The following is a 15,673-nucleotide window of genomic DNA, read 5'->3' as shown; positions in this document are numbered from 1 at the left end:
TTCCCTCTTAGCCTCACAAGTAGACACATATATAAACACCTTCTATACTTCTTAATGAAACAGAGTCCTTTCTGAGGTACCTGGAGAAATTTAAAAATTTAGTATTAAAATTATTTTGATTCACAAATCATAATTGTGCACATTTACGGGGTACGATGTGATGTTTTGATATATGTACACAACATGGCATGATTAAATCAAACTAATTCACATATCCATCATCTACCTCCCCTGTCATTTTTTATGGTGAGACGTATGAAATCTACTCTCTTAGTTATTATTAACTAGAGTCACCCTGCTGTGCAATAGGTCTCAAAACCTAACTTCCCTGTCTCTCTGAAACTTTGTACCCTTTAATTAAGAATTCCACATTTCCTCCATTCCCATCCTTTTCTTCCGCCCCAGCCGCTGGAAACCATAGTTCAACTTTATTGGATCCCACATATAAGTGAGATCATACAGTATTTGTCTTTCTGTGCCTGGCTTATTTCACTTAGCATAATGTCCTCTAGATTCATCCATTTTGTTGCAAATCACAGGATATCCTCCCCCCCTTTTTTTTAAGGCTGAGTAGTATTTCATTGTGTGTATATACCACATTTTCCTTATCCATTCATCCACTAATGGACACTAGGTCATTTCCATATCCTGGCTATTGTGAATAATGCTACAATGAACATATGTGTGCAGATGTTGCCTCAATATATTGATTTCACTTCTTTTGGATATGTACTCACAGGTGGGATTGCTAGATCATATGGTAGTTCTATTTTTAGTTTCTTGAGTACTCACTGGATGACTGTTTTGATAAAATGTTTTTATGACTTCATAAATAAAATCCAAGATCATCTTACTTTGATTTAATGGATTCCAAACATTTGACAACAGAGTTTTCCCTTTTCTTTCTCTGGAGCACCTTGAAGACTCCCAGGGCATTAGAATTGCAGCAGCACTACCACAATGTTCATTTTGTTAGATTTGGACGATTTGCTCAGTGATGGATGTCCCAAATGGAGTGCTTAACCATTCCATGGTGAAAATGCTGCAATTTATCAACAGAAGGAAGTTTGTAAGGAAATCAAAGAAAAATTTTTCGCAAGTGACTGTAAAGACTGCTTTTGAATTTTAGACTTAATTCACCATTGTAAGTCTGATTTCCATGTTATCATATTTCTTGTCTGTGTTTTTCATTAACTAGATTGGTTCGATGCCCTCTCCCCCCCTCCACCTTTTCTGACCTTTCTTTGATTATTTCTCCTAATTTCTGAATTATGATTTTTCTTCCCAAGATTTGGGAAAGAAGGTAGAAAACTTCCAGCAGAATGGCTAGAAATTTCTACCAAGTTCTATATAATCTGTGTATAATATTTACAAATCAATGACTAAAACTAAGACCAGTTTTGCAAATGTATCTTCACTAAAGAAGCACAGTGCAAAAAAGTAATTCCTAATTTTTATCGATCTCCTTAAATGCTTAAGAATATCTAAGAATGTAGTGTTCACTAATTCGTTTAAAATCTTCTACTCTTGGATTTATTTTCTAAGCCTGTGAAGTCTTGGGAGCTTCTCACTTTATTGCCTCAGCACTAAGCTTTATGCCATCACAGTATCTTGTCATAGTCTCCATTACATTAACCCCTTTCCCAATAGAGTCCCCTAAGACATGGTTCTTCAGCTTTGATTGTTTCACCAAAGATCTTCATGTAGTTTTTATCATTTCCACACTACCATACTTGCTAGGCGGGGGGCCCTCAAATAGAGCCACGTTAATTTTAGTTAAGTGTTATTCTAGCTCTCCTTTCTACCTATTATTGCAAATCTTTGAGCCCCATGCAAAGCCCACGACTTAACTCTGTGTATCCCCAGGGTTGTCTCTGAAGTGGTTATAAACAAGACTTAGCATCAAATAAACAAGAGTAGTAATTACATTCTTAGCCACATAGCTGTGTGATCTTAAGCATACGATTTCCTGACCTCCTCTAGTGGGTGGAGCAGTATTTCCCCAAAATCCTTGTCCATCCTGAACCTCAGAATGTGATCTAATTTGGAAAAAGGGTCTTTGCAGGTATAATTAAGAAAATGACTGGCTGGGCGTGGTGGCTCACGCCTGTAATCCCAGCACTTTGGGAGGCCAAGGTGGGCAGATCACGAGGTCAGGAGATCAAGACCATCCTGGCTAACACAGTGAAACCCCGTCTCTACTGAAAACACAAAAAATTAGCCAGGCATGGTGGTGGGGGCCTGTAGTTCCAGCTACTCAGGAGACTGAGGCAGGAGAATGGTGTGAATCCAGGAGGCAGAGCTTGCAGTGAGCCCAGATCACTCCAGAGCACTCTGGCTTGGGAGACAGAGCAAGACTCTGTCTCAAAAAAAAAAAAAAAAAAAAAGATCAACCCAGGAGGCAGAGCTTGCAGTGAGCCAAGATCACGCCACTGCAATCCAGCCTGGGCGACAGAGTGAGACTCCATCTCAAAAAAAAAAAAAAAAGATCAAGATGAGCTCATACTGGATTAGAGTTGGCCTTCAGCTAATGAAAGTGCCTTGGGAGAGACAGAATAGAAGGCATAGAGACACAGGAAAGAAGGCCACATGAAAACAGAGGCACAGGGCAAGGAATACAAGGAGCCACCATAAACTGGAATAAGCAAGGAAGGATTCTCTCCTGGGGCCATTGAAGGGCGAATGGCCCTGCTGACACCTTGATTTTAGACTTCTGGCCTCCAGAACTATGAGAGAGTTTTACCTACCTCATGAAAGTGTTGTGTAAATTAAATGAGACAATGGGTGTGAAGGGTGTGTTAGTCTGTTCTCATGCTGCTAATAAAGACATACCTGAGACTGGGTAATTTATAAAGAGAAAGAGATTTAATGAATTCACAGTTTCCACATGGTTGAGGACACCTCACAATCACGTCAGAAGGTGAAGGAGGGGCAAAGGCCTGTCTTACATGGCAGCAGGCAAGAGAGCCTGTGCAGGGGAAGTCACCTTTATAAAACCATCAGATCTCATGAGATTTATTCAGGATCATGAGAACAGCATGGGAAAGACCCACTCCCATGATTCAATTACCTCCCACCTGATCCCTCCCACAACACATGGGGATTATGGGAGCTGCAGTCAAGATGAAATTTGGGTGGGGACACAGCCAAACCATATCAAAGGGCCTGGTACAAGAGGAGGTCCAAGTCTCCACTTAGTCACTCACTAGCTATGGTAGGGAACATTACTCAATCTCTATGTGCCTCCCTTATCTTAAGGATAAAAAACAGGGATAATAATTTTCACCTACCTTCACTGAACATTTTGTGATGATCAAATGAATTCACAGACATGAACATTCCTAGCATATAAGAAACATTCAAGAAATGTGGAGATCTGTGCTCTTCCTTCCCCTTGTCCCTCAAACTACTTGGGGTGGTAAAGTAGTGGGAGAGAAACAAGAAAATTAGGACATTGTTGTTTTCAATAGAATGGCCAGATGCCCCCTGGCAACTCCAAAAGAAAATTCTGCTTGTATCTGTGAGTTGATGTCTAGATCTTGTTACATTGTTACTCTCTAAATATAATTTTCAGAAGTACTGATATTGACATCACTAAGCCAAAACAATGTCTATGTAAATAGAATTGGTAAAATCGTTTCAGCAGTTCTATGGGTTCAACCATTCCAGATCTGTTTCCCTCCCTCCCTCCCTCCCTTCTTTCTTTCCTTTTTGTCAATGTTTCTTCCCATCCACTTTTTCTCCATATTATTACAGTGTTCTGATGTCATGGTTGGGAATAATTCTAAAAAGAGAGTCACCCCAGCCTGCTCAGGGTGATTCATCATACTTTAAGCTTGACATGTCAGAGAGTACTATAAATGTGTGTTCCTGGGCACTATGGCAGGTTTCACTAAGAGCTGAGACATATTACTTAAAACAGAGAAAATATGCAGCATAAACACAGGTAGTGGGTATTTGTGAACAATTCAATCAATTGCAATGATCCACAAGACCAGGTTGGTGACTATAACCAGGGCTATAATTCCATATGTGGTGACCACAAGACCACCAAAGTATGGTAGGGGAATCAAGTCAGGGAAATATTTGATGGGAACCAGCCATTTACTCAGTGACCTTGTATTTACCAGAGTTGCCTGGGAGAGAAGCAGCCAGGCGTTATCACTGGCTTCCAAGGGCCTGAGGAGAAGGGCAGAACTACCTAGGAATGGAAGCCACAAGCAGCCCAAAGCTAGAAGGCCATCTCCATGACACTGACCACTTCCTCAGTAAAGAGACCACTGGGGAAGACTGCAAAAGTCAGAAAAACTTGCCAGGGATAGGCAAAGAGCTGATGAGGTTTAAGTTGTAGAGAATATATGACTTTGGAGTCTTACAGTCCTTGGTGTAAATCTGGCTTTGACACATATCTGAGTGGCCTTGAGAACATTATTCATTTAAGCTTCAGTTGCCCCCAAACATAAAGTGGAGATAAAAGTTACTTACCTTGCAGACTTGTTGTAAGACTTAACTGAAGTTATATATGAAAATGCCCTGAGATGTAAAACTAGGAAAAAAATGGATTTTTCCCTCCCTCCCTCCCTCCCTTCATCCCTCCCTTCCTTCCTTCCCCTGAATTCCTATAAAATCAGTTCCCCAAGGTAAGGAGAAAGAACTTTTACATTCTGTATGAAATAATCTATTTCTTGATCCTTTAGCATCAAGATTCAAATGGTCCTTTACTTAATTAAAGCTAGGAAGTGGACATTGGAAATTTCTTTTACAATTTCCAATTTAGATTTCTAAAATGCGTGACTGGCTGTACATTAGCTTCCTCTCCGCTTCCTGTCACTAGTAAAGTATCCCCTTATTGTGAAGAAGAGCTATATAGATATATGCACATAAACTTCAATGCTTCTAAATGCTAATTTGTGATGGGCCAAGAGTAGACAGAGAAGATATGATAAAAATGGCAAATTAGTAGTTAGTAGTCACTAAGTTATCAGGGTGAGTGGAGGTCACAAAACTGAAAAAACAAAACAAAACAAAACATAAAAACAAGGTAAATTGCCAAGAAGCTAATGAAACATACCTGAAAGCAGGGAATGAATTAAGACCTTGAGTGAGGGATTTAGACTTAAAAAAGATGGATTACTGAGGTGGATTTCAGCTTCAAGTAACAGAAAACTAAGCTCAGAATTGTTTAAACAATAGATTTATTGGCTCATCTATCAGAAAGTCCAGATATAGTAAGGGCTTCAGCATTGTTGGATGCCATGGTTCAATACATCGGCCTGGGTCTGGGTTCTATTAGTCTTTTCACTCTGCCTTCAGAGTGAAAGCCCAGTACTAAAGTCCATTCCACATTAATCACAGAATGGCCACAGTACCAGTCAGAGCTCTGGTGCTTTCTTGTTCACATTTGGTGGGAGGAAGGAACTAGATCCTCATAGTTTCAGAAACTTCCTACAAATCTGTCAGCATCTTATATTTTCTGGAACTGGATCATATACCCATTCCTAGAGAGAAAAGGACTTATCCCTCAATCAATCAGCCTCACCCATAGGCCATGTGGGAGTCAGCTTCCCTTGAAGTATTTGGGCTATGTCGGAGGGCTTAGGTACCTGAACAAAACCAGGTAGTGTTAGGAAAAAAGTACAGATTGATCCAGGGTAGGTCATCTACCTTTTACACTACAGAATATTAGCAAGGTAAACATTACACTTTCATTTAGTTCAGCCTCCTAAGTTTTCCAATGTGATGACAATGTCATACAACGAAGTATTGGTAAAGTCATATCTAGTGATTTTTCTTACATCCCAAGTCATAAGTTTGTTTTGTTGTAGTGTTGTTTTGTCTTGCCTATATTAAACTGCCTCTTAAGCAAGTAATACAAAACCTTTTCACCCTAACAAGTGCATATAATAAGGGTTCTCCAATTCTAAAGTCTGATACTCAGTGAGTCCCCAGACCCACGCATCTTATACTGTGCCCGCCAGCATAAGAGGTCCAGGAATTCTGCCACACCATCAAAGTCAGTGGTTCTTTTTTTTTTTTTTGAGACAGAGTCTCGCTCTGTCGCCCAGGCTGGAGTGCAGGGGTGCGATCTCGGCTCACTGCAAGCTCCGCCTCCCAGGTTCACGCCATTCTCCTGCCTCAGCCTCTCCGAGTAGCTGGGACTACAGGCGCCCGCCACCACGCCCAGCTAAGTTTTTTGTATTTTTATAGAGACAGGGTTTCACCGTGGTCTCGATCTCCTGACCTCGTGATCCGCCCGCCTCGGCCTCCCAAAGTGCTGGGATTACAAGCATGAGCCATCGTGCCTGGCCAAGTCAGTGGTTCTTAATCTGATTGGGCAATAGGATCACCCAGGGAACTTACCAAAAGTACCCATGCCAGAGGATATTGACCCAGTGGGAATGACGTCAGGTTTGGGCATCTGTATGTTTTTTAATCCCAGTTAAAAGAGAGTTAGAGACTGGACAACTGAAGCTTGGATGGGAGAGAGCATTAATTCACTGTATACTTTTTTGTGTGGATTGAATTTTTTTCATTATGTATCTATATTATTCTCTTCACTTCACTTTTCTTTTCTTTATTAAGGTCCTCAGTGTTTCTGAAGTGCAGACAATGAGAATTATTAATCTATATGGTCAAATATCAATCTTTAGGTTGAATAGAGCCAAAAGTGTTTAGAATTGGTTGTCGGAGTAATATTTAAACATATTGACTTTTTTCTTTTTGTACAGATGGGGGGTTGGGGCATCTTATTGTGTTGCCCACACTGGTCTCAAACTCATGGTCTCAGGCGATCCTCCTACCTAGGCCTCCCAGAGTGCTGGGATTACAGGTATGAGCCACCGCAGCCAGCCCATATTGCCTTTTTAATGAACACCCTGAGGCCAACAAATTGGTCAGTGCTAACACCTGACTCAGATACTTGGACTCATTTTTTGGGATTTCTGGACAGACCACAGAGTCTGGAATATGTCCCAGTTTTTGAAATGAAGGAACATAGATGACCAGATCATTTTGTTGACAAAGAAAATTCCGGAGAACCTTGTTTGGCTTCCCCTTGAAAGAAGAAACAATGAAATTATTTGTAACTGAAATCAGCTCCGTGCTGTTTGCCATCAGTCCTCCCACATGTATGACTCAGTGACAGACAGAGACCAGAGTAAGATTGCTCTGTTTACTTTAAGATGTCTTTGTAGAGGTATAATTCTCAAAGTCTCTTCTAAGTGATCAGAGGCACTGCCCCTCTTTGAATTACAGCTCTAAGAAGCAGGAATCACTAACTAGATGTTTTAAAACCCCTTTCACTAGCAATTTAAAGAGATTAGAAGTTTCATGGAGAAAGATGTGTTTGGAAATCATTAAAACGGTAGACATTGTTTTCAGAAAGAAACATCCTTCGGTCACACTTTTGTAGCTAGTTATGGTCTGATGGAAATCAACCACAAAGAAAATTCAGCGTAGCCTAATGGTCATTTTCACAAGAGTAGACCAGACCACTTGTGGCATAGCAGTTACTATCTTTTTTATTTGTATTTCACATAGGATATTTTTAAACCTGCACATAAATTGTCTGACAAATCTCTGTGTCTACCATATCTGGGGAATTGTTCCTCCTATGAGCCCAAAGCCATACCTTGGCCTTAACTGACTAAAAACATTTTAGCTGCAAATTGCCGCTCCCTCCCTCTGTATATCAACATTGCATTTTCTTCTACGGGGGCTTCCTATCCTTATAACACCTGGAGAAATAGCTGTTCCTCAGCAGCCCTGACTTTACAGGCAAAGCTTATCTGTTTGCAAGATGGAAATGCTAGGTAACTCTCCAGAGGAAGAGCTTAGAGGTTGTCTCATGCATGGAATTCATGCAGTATAAGTGACTTAGTCTGAGAAAACATTGATCTGAGCCATTGGCACCAAATCTCCCAATGCTCCTTTAAAGTACCTCAGCCTTAGTTTGGGCCTGTGGCCTGGTGGTACATCCAAGATGGACCAAAAGATCCACATTAGTTCCAGGCAGTGACAAGAGAGGCTAGAAGAAGGGAGGCCAACCTTTTCCTAAGGCTGTTTCCCCACAAAGCATTGATAAGAAGAAAGCCAAATTTTTTTTTTTTTTGAGACGGAGTCTCGCTTTGTCACCCAGGCGGGAGTGCAATGGCTTGATCTCGGCTCACTGCCAGCTCCGCCTCCTGGGTTCACACTATTCTCCTGCCTCAGCCTCCCGAGTAGCTGAGACTACAGGCGCCCACAACCACGCCTGGCTAATTTTTTGTATTTTTAGTAGAGACAGGGTTTCACCGTGTTAGCCAGGATGGTCTCCATCTCCTGACCTCGTGATCCGCCCACCTCGGCCTCCCAAAGTGCTGGGATTACAGGCGTGAGCCACCAAGCCCAGCCAAGAAAGCCAAATTTTCTTTTTTCCAATTTTTTTCTGTTCCCATCCATCTCCCTAGGCTTTAAATTTTCAAATATATCAAATATGAGTTTGTTTTTTTTTTGATAGAGTCTCACTCTTCACCCAGGCTGGAGTGCAGTGGTGCGATCTTGGCTCACTGCAACCTCAGCCTCCCAGGTTCAAGTGATTCTCCTGCCTCAGCCTCCTGAGAAGCTGGGATTACAGGTGGGCACCACCACGCCAGGCTAAATTTTGTATTTTTAGTAGAGACAGGGTTTCACCATGTTGACGAGGCTAGTTTCAAACTCCTGGCTTGCAGTGATCCACCTCGGCCTCCCAAAGTGCTGGGATTACAGGCATGAGCCACAGCACCTGGCCTCAAATGTGATTATTCTTAAAAGTAAACCAAGTTCTACAGAATATATATATTTTTTAGGTGAAACTTGATATTTCATGTTTTACACTGCTTTACAAATTGAAAAATATCTTTTCTTTAGTTCAAAGAAAGGGAGAGAACAGTTGAATTCCTATTGTGATTTGTTGTAGATACATGTTGGATTTTATGTCATCTCATTTAATCCTTGTACCTATTCTGCAAAATAGTTACATTGTATAACTTAATCCCCAGAGAGTGTCTACTGTGTACTTTCTCTGTTCTAGGGACTTTTACAGGGGTTAGAGACTTTGTGATCCCACCAGGAACCCATTCTGGTGGGGAAGATAGCATATGAATGACTAATTACAATACAAACAGTAAAGTCCCATAATACGTAGATGAACAGAAGGGTATTCGAGCATACATTTTAAATTTAAATTTCTTTAATGTGTGCACCAATCAAACTGGTAGGCTTAGCCCAAAAAACAAATTCTGAGGCTGTTGCAAAAGACTCCAATATTTTGACACAAAAAGCTTTCTAAAAACAGATGGGTAACTAACTAGTAATATAGGTACCTCTTTATCTTTTTTTCTGTAAGGGAACTCTGGCAAGGTTTCTAAATACTCTTTTCTTCTAACAAAGTTACTTACTTCTAACAAAGTTTTTTTTTTTTATTTTTATGTTTTGAGACAGGGTCTCACTGTGTCACTCAGTGCACTGGAATGCAGTGGCATGATCATAGCTCACTGCAGCCTTGAACTCTTGGGCTCACAAGATCCTCCTGCCTCGGCCTCATGAGTAGCTAGCACTACAGGCATGTGCCACCATACGTGGCTAATTTTTTTTTTTTTTTTCTTGTAGAGGTGAGGTCTCATTATGTTGCTGAGGCTCATCTCAAACTCCTGGCCTTAAGTAATCCTCCCACTTCAGCCTCCCAAACTGTTAGGATTACAGTTGTAAGCCACTGCACCTGGCCTAATTTCTAATGATAGTATTTGCCAGTAAAATAACTTAAAACAGGCTGAGTACAATAGCTCATGTCTGTAATCCTGGCACTTTGGGAGGTCGAGGCAGGTGGATCACTTGAGGTCAGCAGTTCAAGACCAGCCTGGCCAACATGGTGAAATCCCGTCTCTACTAAAAATACAAAAAATTAGCTGGGCGTGGTGGCACATACCTGCAAACCCAGTTACTCGGGAGGCTAAGGCAGGAAAATAGCTTGGACACAGGAGGCAGAGGTTGCAGTGAGATGAGATCATGCCACTGCACTCCAACCTAGGCAACAGAACAAGACTTTGTCTCAAAAAAAAAAAAAAATTTTTCAAAGAGACTTTACCTATTCATTCATACCTTTACATAATTTTAAAAATATTTTCATATGGCTTACAAAAATATATACAATAGCACAGAATAAATGAAAATAGTAGCAAAATGACTATATCTGTGTGTCTTTCTATATCAATTTCCTCTCAATATCAATTTCCTATTCCCCACAAATAGCTATTTCCTCTCTCCTGGTTTCAATTCTTTGTGGCTATCTGGAAAGCTCGGGTTTCCTCTGGAACTGATCAGTGCCTTGCTCTGGCCCCAGACTGCCCTGGCTTGTCTCCATGTGGGGTCTGCGTCACCTCCTCCACAAGCACAATTCAGTCTCCAAATGACTTAGGCAAGAACTTTTGTCTTAAACAAATCTGTTTATCAGAGAGCCATTGGATCACATGTTACAGAAGCCTCAATAAACAGGATATTCCATCTCAAATTGATGACCTCTTGGCAAACACAAGAATGCCTCCCAGGGAAGCATATGATTCTCAGGAACACCACGGCACGTCATCAGCCTCAGTCACTGAAGGAAACAGGTTAGGCATCTGCTCACTGGCACTTCCTGGTTGAAGTACAACAATTAGTGTCTTTTTTGAATATGTGCAGCTTTGGGATTATTAATTTCAGCATGAGAAATCATTAGTATTCTTAAAGAGGAAACCTTTAGACAGGAGTCTGCGGCTATCAATCAATACTAAAGATTTTCTCTGAATTATGATGTTTTTACCTGACTCTGAAAATGGATTTTTTTTCCCTTTTCATTTTTGAGCTTTTGAATTTGACTTAGCATACGGACTCTGTCAGGTTCCTGTGGTGAATTGATAATGAAATTAGGAGAGACAGGGTCCATTGACTTAGAAGACCTGTGCCATTAGTTAAGTCTTCCCTCTGTTTCTGCAACTGGCTTGACACCCACTTAGTCACCTGGGTTTTGGCACTTGCCTCTGACGCTAACACTTGAGAGAGCAGAGCTCAGAATGGAGATGAGGAGGTAGCACAGTAAATAGGCGTTATCAAAAAAAGACAGAGGTGAAAATCAATACCTCCATTAACATCTAGAAGCAGACTTTTCAAAGAACATTTATATGTTTAGCTGACAGTAATGTACCAAGAAGACTAGTTCCTTTATAGGTCACAAAGAATGTAACTATCCCTATGGTGTTATTTATTTTTCTTTCCATTTGGCTAAGAAGTATCCTCAATAGAATTTAAAACTAAAAATAAACAAACAAAAAACTCTGCCCAGCAAAAATATCCAAATAAAGGGTACAATTTTCAACAAAGTAGATACAACGAAATTCTAGTAATATACATCAAAATTATTAATAATGTATAGTAAAATAGCTATTCTCTTGAAGTTTGTCATAAGGCTTTGACGTATATGTATATCTTTTTTATAAGGTTATTACTTTTGTGATGCACATGACTTGAGATACCTGTATTGCAATGAACTGTATGTTTCTGGTTTTGTTTTTATGGCATTGTGTTACTGCTGTTATCCTAACTGTCATCTTCAAATATAGGTTTAATTCCTGGTTTTCACATTCCTTAGCTCTGTGACTGTCAGAAGTCAGCTTATATCATGAGCGGTTTCCCTATGTGTTACAGTAGTATTAGGAGAAATAAGTGATAGGTGTGTGTAAATGCCTAGCACAGTGCCTGGCACAAAATAAAGTCTCAGTAGATGCTAGTCCCCCACCTCCCCACCCCACCCCTCATTGCTTTCTCTTCCTCCCATGTTGGTCCCCTTGCCTCCTCTGCTTGGCCATCTCCTTCTCTACACCATCAAAGGAGCACCTCTGGACAAAGGAGACCACATTCATTTATGCTGGATAACACATTGACCTGGCGGCCTTCATTCCAGTGTAGAGAGGCTGGGTACCTCCCGTGTAGCTGTCATCCTTGCTCCTCGGTATTCTTCGCTAGTGCCTGTGCACAGGAGCCAAAGCTTGGTGTGACCAACTATCATCACTAAGCAGTATAGGATTTGGGACCCATCTCGCCTCCAGGAACAGAAGTTGGAGCAAATAAATAGACCTAGTCTGTCAACTTGGACTTTGCAGGACACTCTGAACTTGAGACCGATCTTCAAGAAAGAACAGGTTTAGAACAAAGGAGTGCTGAGAACCTTGGGAGAAAGTAAGAGTGCCTTAAAATCCATCTGAGCAAAAGATAGGCTGAGCAGTATCTGACATGCATCCTAGACTATGGAAAGGCACGTTTCAAAAAGTTCAAAGAAAACATATGTTTGGTTCCAGGGCCAGAGGGTTTCCTAGAAGACTATAAATAGGTCCAGAAGGACTAGAAAATTAAATTCTAACTACATAATAAAAATTAGCCAGATATGGAAGAAAAACTAAAGAAATCAATATGGTTGCTTGGGAACTCTCCTTGGAGCTCATATATTAAAAGGCATATTTGAAAGATAAAAGAACTTGTAGCCAAGAACAAAAGCAATGCAATAGCACAATCCTAGAAGAATGGTGTCATATAGAATAAAGTGAAAAATAAGCACCATTTTGCTGAATAAAAGGTTAAAAAATGACTTTTACTAATGTGTACAGAGTAAGAACAACAAGGAACTGTTAGCCACATTTCTAAGAGATTATGATGTAATCGTAACGAGACAAAGAGAAAATAGAATGACTTAACTCCATTTTGCTTCTGTCTTTTCCACTAGAAGAATGACCTTCAGACTGAAAATGCAGATGTGGCTGACGATTGCAGACAAAAAGTGTTCTCTATCAGGCAGGGAGCCCCGGGGTGATTTTCCATAGGCGAGTGCCAACAGTGTGAAGAAAACTGGAAGCCAGAAGCTGGGCAACTACTGTGATGGCCCATACAAGAGGTGATAAGGACACAGTGAGGCAGTCCAGAGGAACAGAGCAAAGGAGGCATAGGGGAGAGGGGCTGAGAGGGCAGAAATGACAGAATAACCCACTGCAAAGGCTCTAGAAAAGCGCTGGATGTGATGCTTAAGGTGAACTTACAGAAGGAAAGGATTCCATACATCTTTTGTAGGAGCAGAAAGCAAACAGGATGGGGAAGGAGAGAGCAACCACATGAGTCTATTCATGGAGACAGAAAGTGGAGCTGTGTTGGAGACATAGTGAGAATCCGGGTTCATCAGAGTCACAGGTTATTTCCAGGGAAATAACTGGCTATAAAGGGGCCTTGGAGGAAGGGATAAACACTATGTCTGAAGGGTTTACTACCTGTCAGAAAGTCTCACATGAGTGCTCCACACCTGATGAGGATCCAGAGATGAATCAAAAACAAAACAAAACAAAAAACCACACACATATAGAGCTATTCATTTGCCTCCTCATTCTGGGGATACCATGTAATCTGAATATAGAGCTGAAATCTGAAGGAATCAAGAATTTTGTGAATTTCGTTTCGTTTTGTTTTGTGTGGGATTGATTAGTTAACAGTGAAACTGTTGGAAACTGTGGACAGAGCCACCCCTCCTGTCCCTGCGAAAGGCAGGGAATCTGGATTAATTCTTTAATTTCAGGGTGTTAATGCCAGTAAAGAAAGCCTTGTGGTACCACCAGAGCTGATGCTGAGGCTTCCTAAGGCTGACTGGGGGGTCAGGAGAAGGAAGTGACATGTGGGCTGAGAACTTCAGACGAGTAGAGCTTAGCCTGAAGAAATACTCTGCATGTTTGGAGTGTGAAAATTGTATTCAGACCAGGGTGCCTCACTTTAAAGAAAAATGTTGCCAAATTGAACTCTGCCAGATGAGGAATCAAAGATGGCTAGCTAGGAGTTAACTGACACAGCAAGAAATCTGGTTATCAATTCTATGTAGCCTTAGAGGAAGGATGTCATACAATTCTGAGGCAATCTAGCGTCAAGGTCAAGCTCAGAAGCTCTAGACCCAAATATGCGCGTTAAAATTCCGGCCCTACTATGAATTACATTACTTTTATGTATAATAACATTAATAATAATAATTGCATAGAATTGTTGGGAGGAAGAAATGAATTAACACGCCTCAAGTGACTAAAACAGTGCCCGGAACATAGCAGTCACACAATGCATGTTTCTTATTATTAATATTATTATCCAGTGAATAATGGTTATAATAAAACAGATAGATATATATTGTTATATTAAAGAATGTTTCGGAATTCAAATGGTTGAACAAAGTAATCTGTGTTACCTTTTAAATAGCCCCTGAGGCCGCTGTGAGAGGAGCCGCCGCCATGTCTGTGCATCTGCAACGGATGGTCGTGCGGAACTGCTCCAGTTTCCTGATCAAGAGGAGTAAGTAGACAGACAGCACAGAGCCCAATAACTTGAAGGCCCGCAACTCCTTCCGCTACAAAGGGCTGATTCACCGCAAGACTGTGGTCGTGGAGCCTGCAGCCGACAGCAGAGGTGTGGTGGTCATGAAGCGGAGATCCAGCCAGCGGAAGCCTGCCACCTCCTATGTCCGGACCACCATCAACGAGAATGCTCGCGCCACGCTCAGCAGCATCAGACACATGATACTCAAGAACAAGTATGCCCTGACCTGCGCATGGCTGCCATCCGCAGGGCCAGCGCCCTGCACAGCCAGAAGCCTGTAATGGTGAAGAGGAAGCGGACCCGCCCCATCAAGAGCTCCTGAGCCCCTGCCCCCAAAGCAATAAAAAGTCAGCTGGCTTTCTCAAAAAAAATTATAATAATAAAAAAAAATTTAAAATTAAAAAAGTTAAAATGTTTAACTAGAGATTAGAGGATCATCTGGAAGAAGCAAGGAGAAGCTGCTGCCTGCTTTCAGTAGACAGATGAACTGGCTGACTCTAGTTTTTCTGACTTTCGGAGTATATACATACATATATATATGGTGACAGGGTCTTGCTCTGTTGCCTAGTTTTGAGTGCATGATCACAGCTCACTGTAACTTCAACCTCCTGAACTCAAGTAATCCTCCTACGTCAGCCTACTGAGTAGCTAGGACTACAGGTGTGGCCACCACGCTGAGCTAATTTTTTATTTTTTGTTTTTATTTTTTGTAGAGGCATGATCTTTCCATGTTGCCCAGGTTGGTCTCAAGCTCCTGGTTTGAAGCGATCCTCCCGCCTCAGCCTCCCAAAGTGGTGGGATTACAGAGGCATGAGCTACCATGCCCAAGCCCCAGAAGCCCATAATTTCATGTATAAAAATGGATATTTCAGGCCGGGCCCAGTGGCTCACTCTGGTAATCTCAGCACTTCGGGAGGCCGAGGCAGGCGGATCACCTGAGCTTGGGAGTTCGAGACCAGCCTGATCAACATGGAGAAACCCCGTCTCTACTAAAAATACAAATTTAGCCGGGCATGGTGGTGCATGCCTGTAATCCCAGCTACTTGAGAGGCTGAGGCAGGAGAATCACTTGAACCCAGGAGGCGGAGGTTGTGGTGAGCCAAGATCGTGCCATTGCACTCCAGCCTGGGCAACAAGAGCGAAACTCCATCTCAAAAAAAAAAAAAAAAAGGATATTTCAAGTGCTCTTTATTTTGACTAATAGATGTATCACTGGTAGTAAAGTATTTATTAAATGTCCTGTGAAACTTTCCTTGTCAGGAAGAAATATCTATTTCATAGATCCCCA

General features: G+C 41.4%; 1 pseudogene; it reads left to right on the top strand.

Moving 5' to 3' along the window:
- The first annotated feature begins 14,300 nt into the window (after nucleotides 1-14,300).
- Nucleotides 14,301-14,707, top strand: LOC100581895 (annotated as a pseudogene).
- The last annotated feature ends 966 nt before the right edge of the window (nucleotides 14,708-15,673 follow it).

The sequence above is a fragment of the Nomascus leucogenys genome, chromosome 2 (assembly GCF_006542625.1).
Source record: "Nomascus leucogenys isolate Asia chromosome 2, Asia_NLE_v1, whole genome shotgun sequence".
In the NCBI taxonomy this organism is placed as follows: domain Eukaryota; kingdom Metazoa; phylum Chordata; class Mammalia; order Primates; family Hylobatidae; genus Nomascus; species Nomascus leucogenys.
Note: the sequence above shows the minus strand (reverse complement) of the source record. Positions and strands in the feature narration are given on the sequence as shown.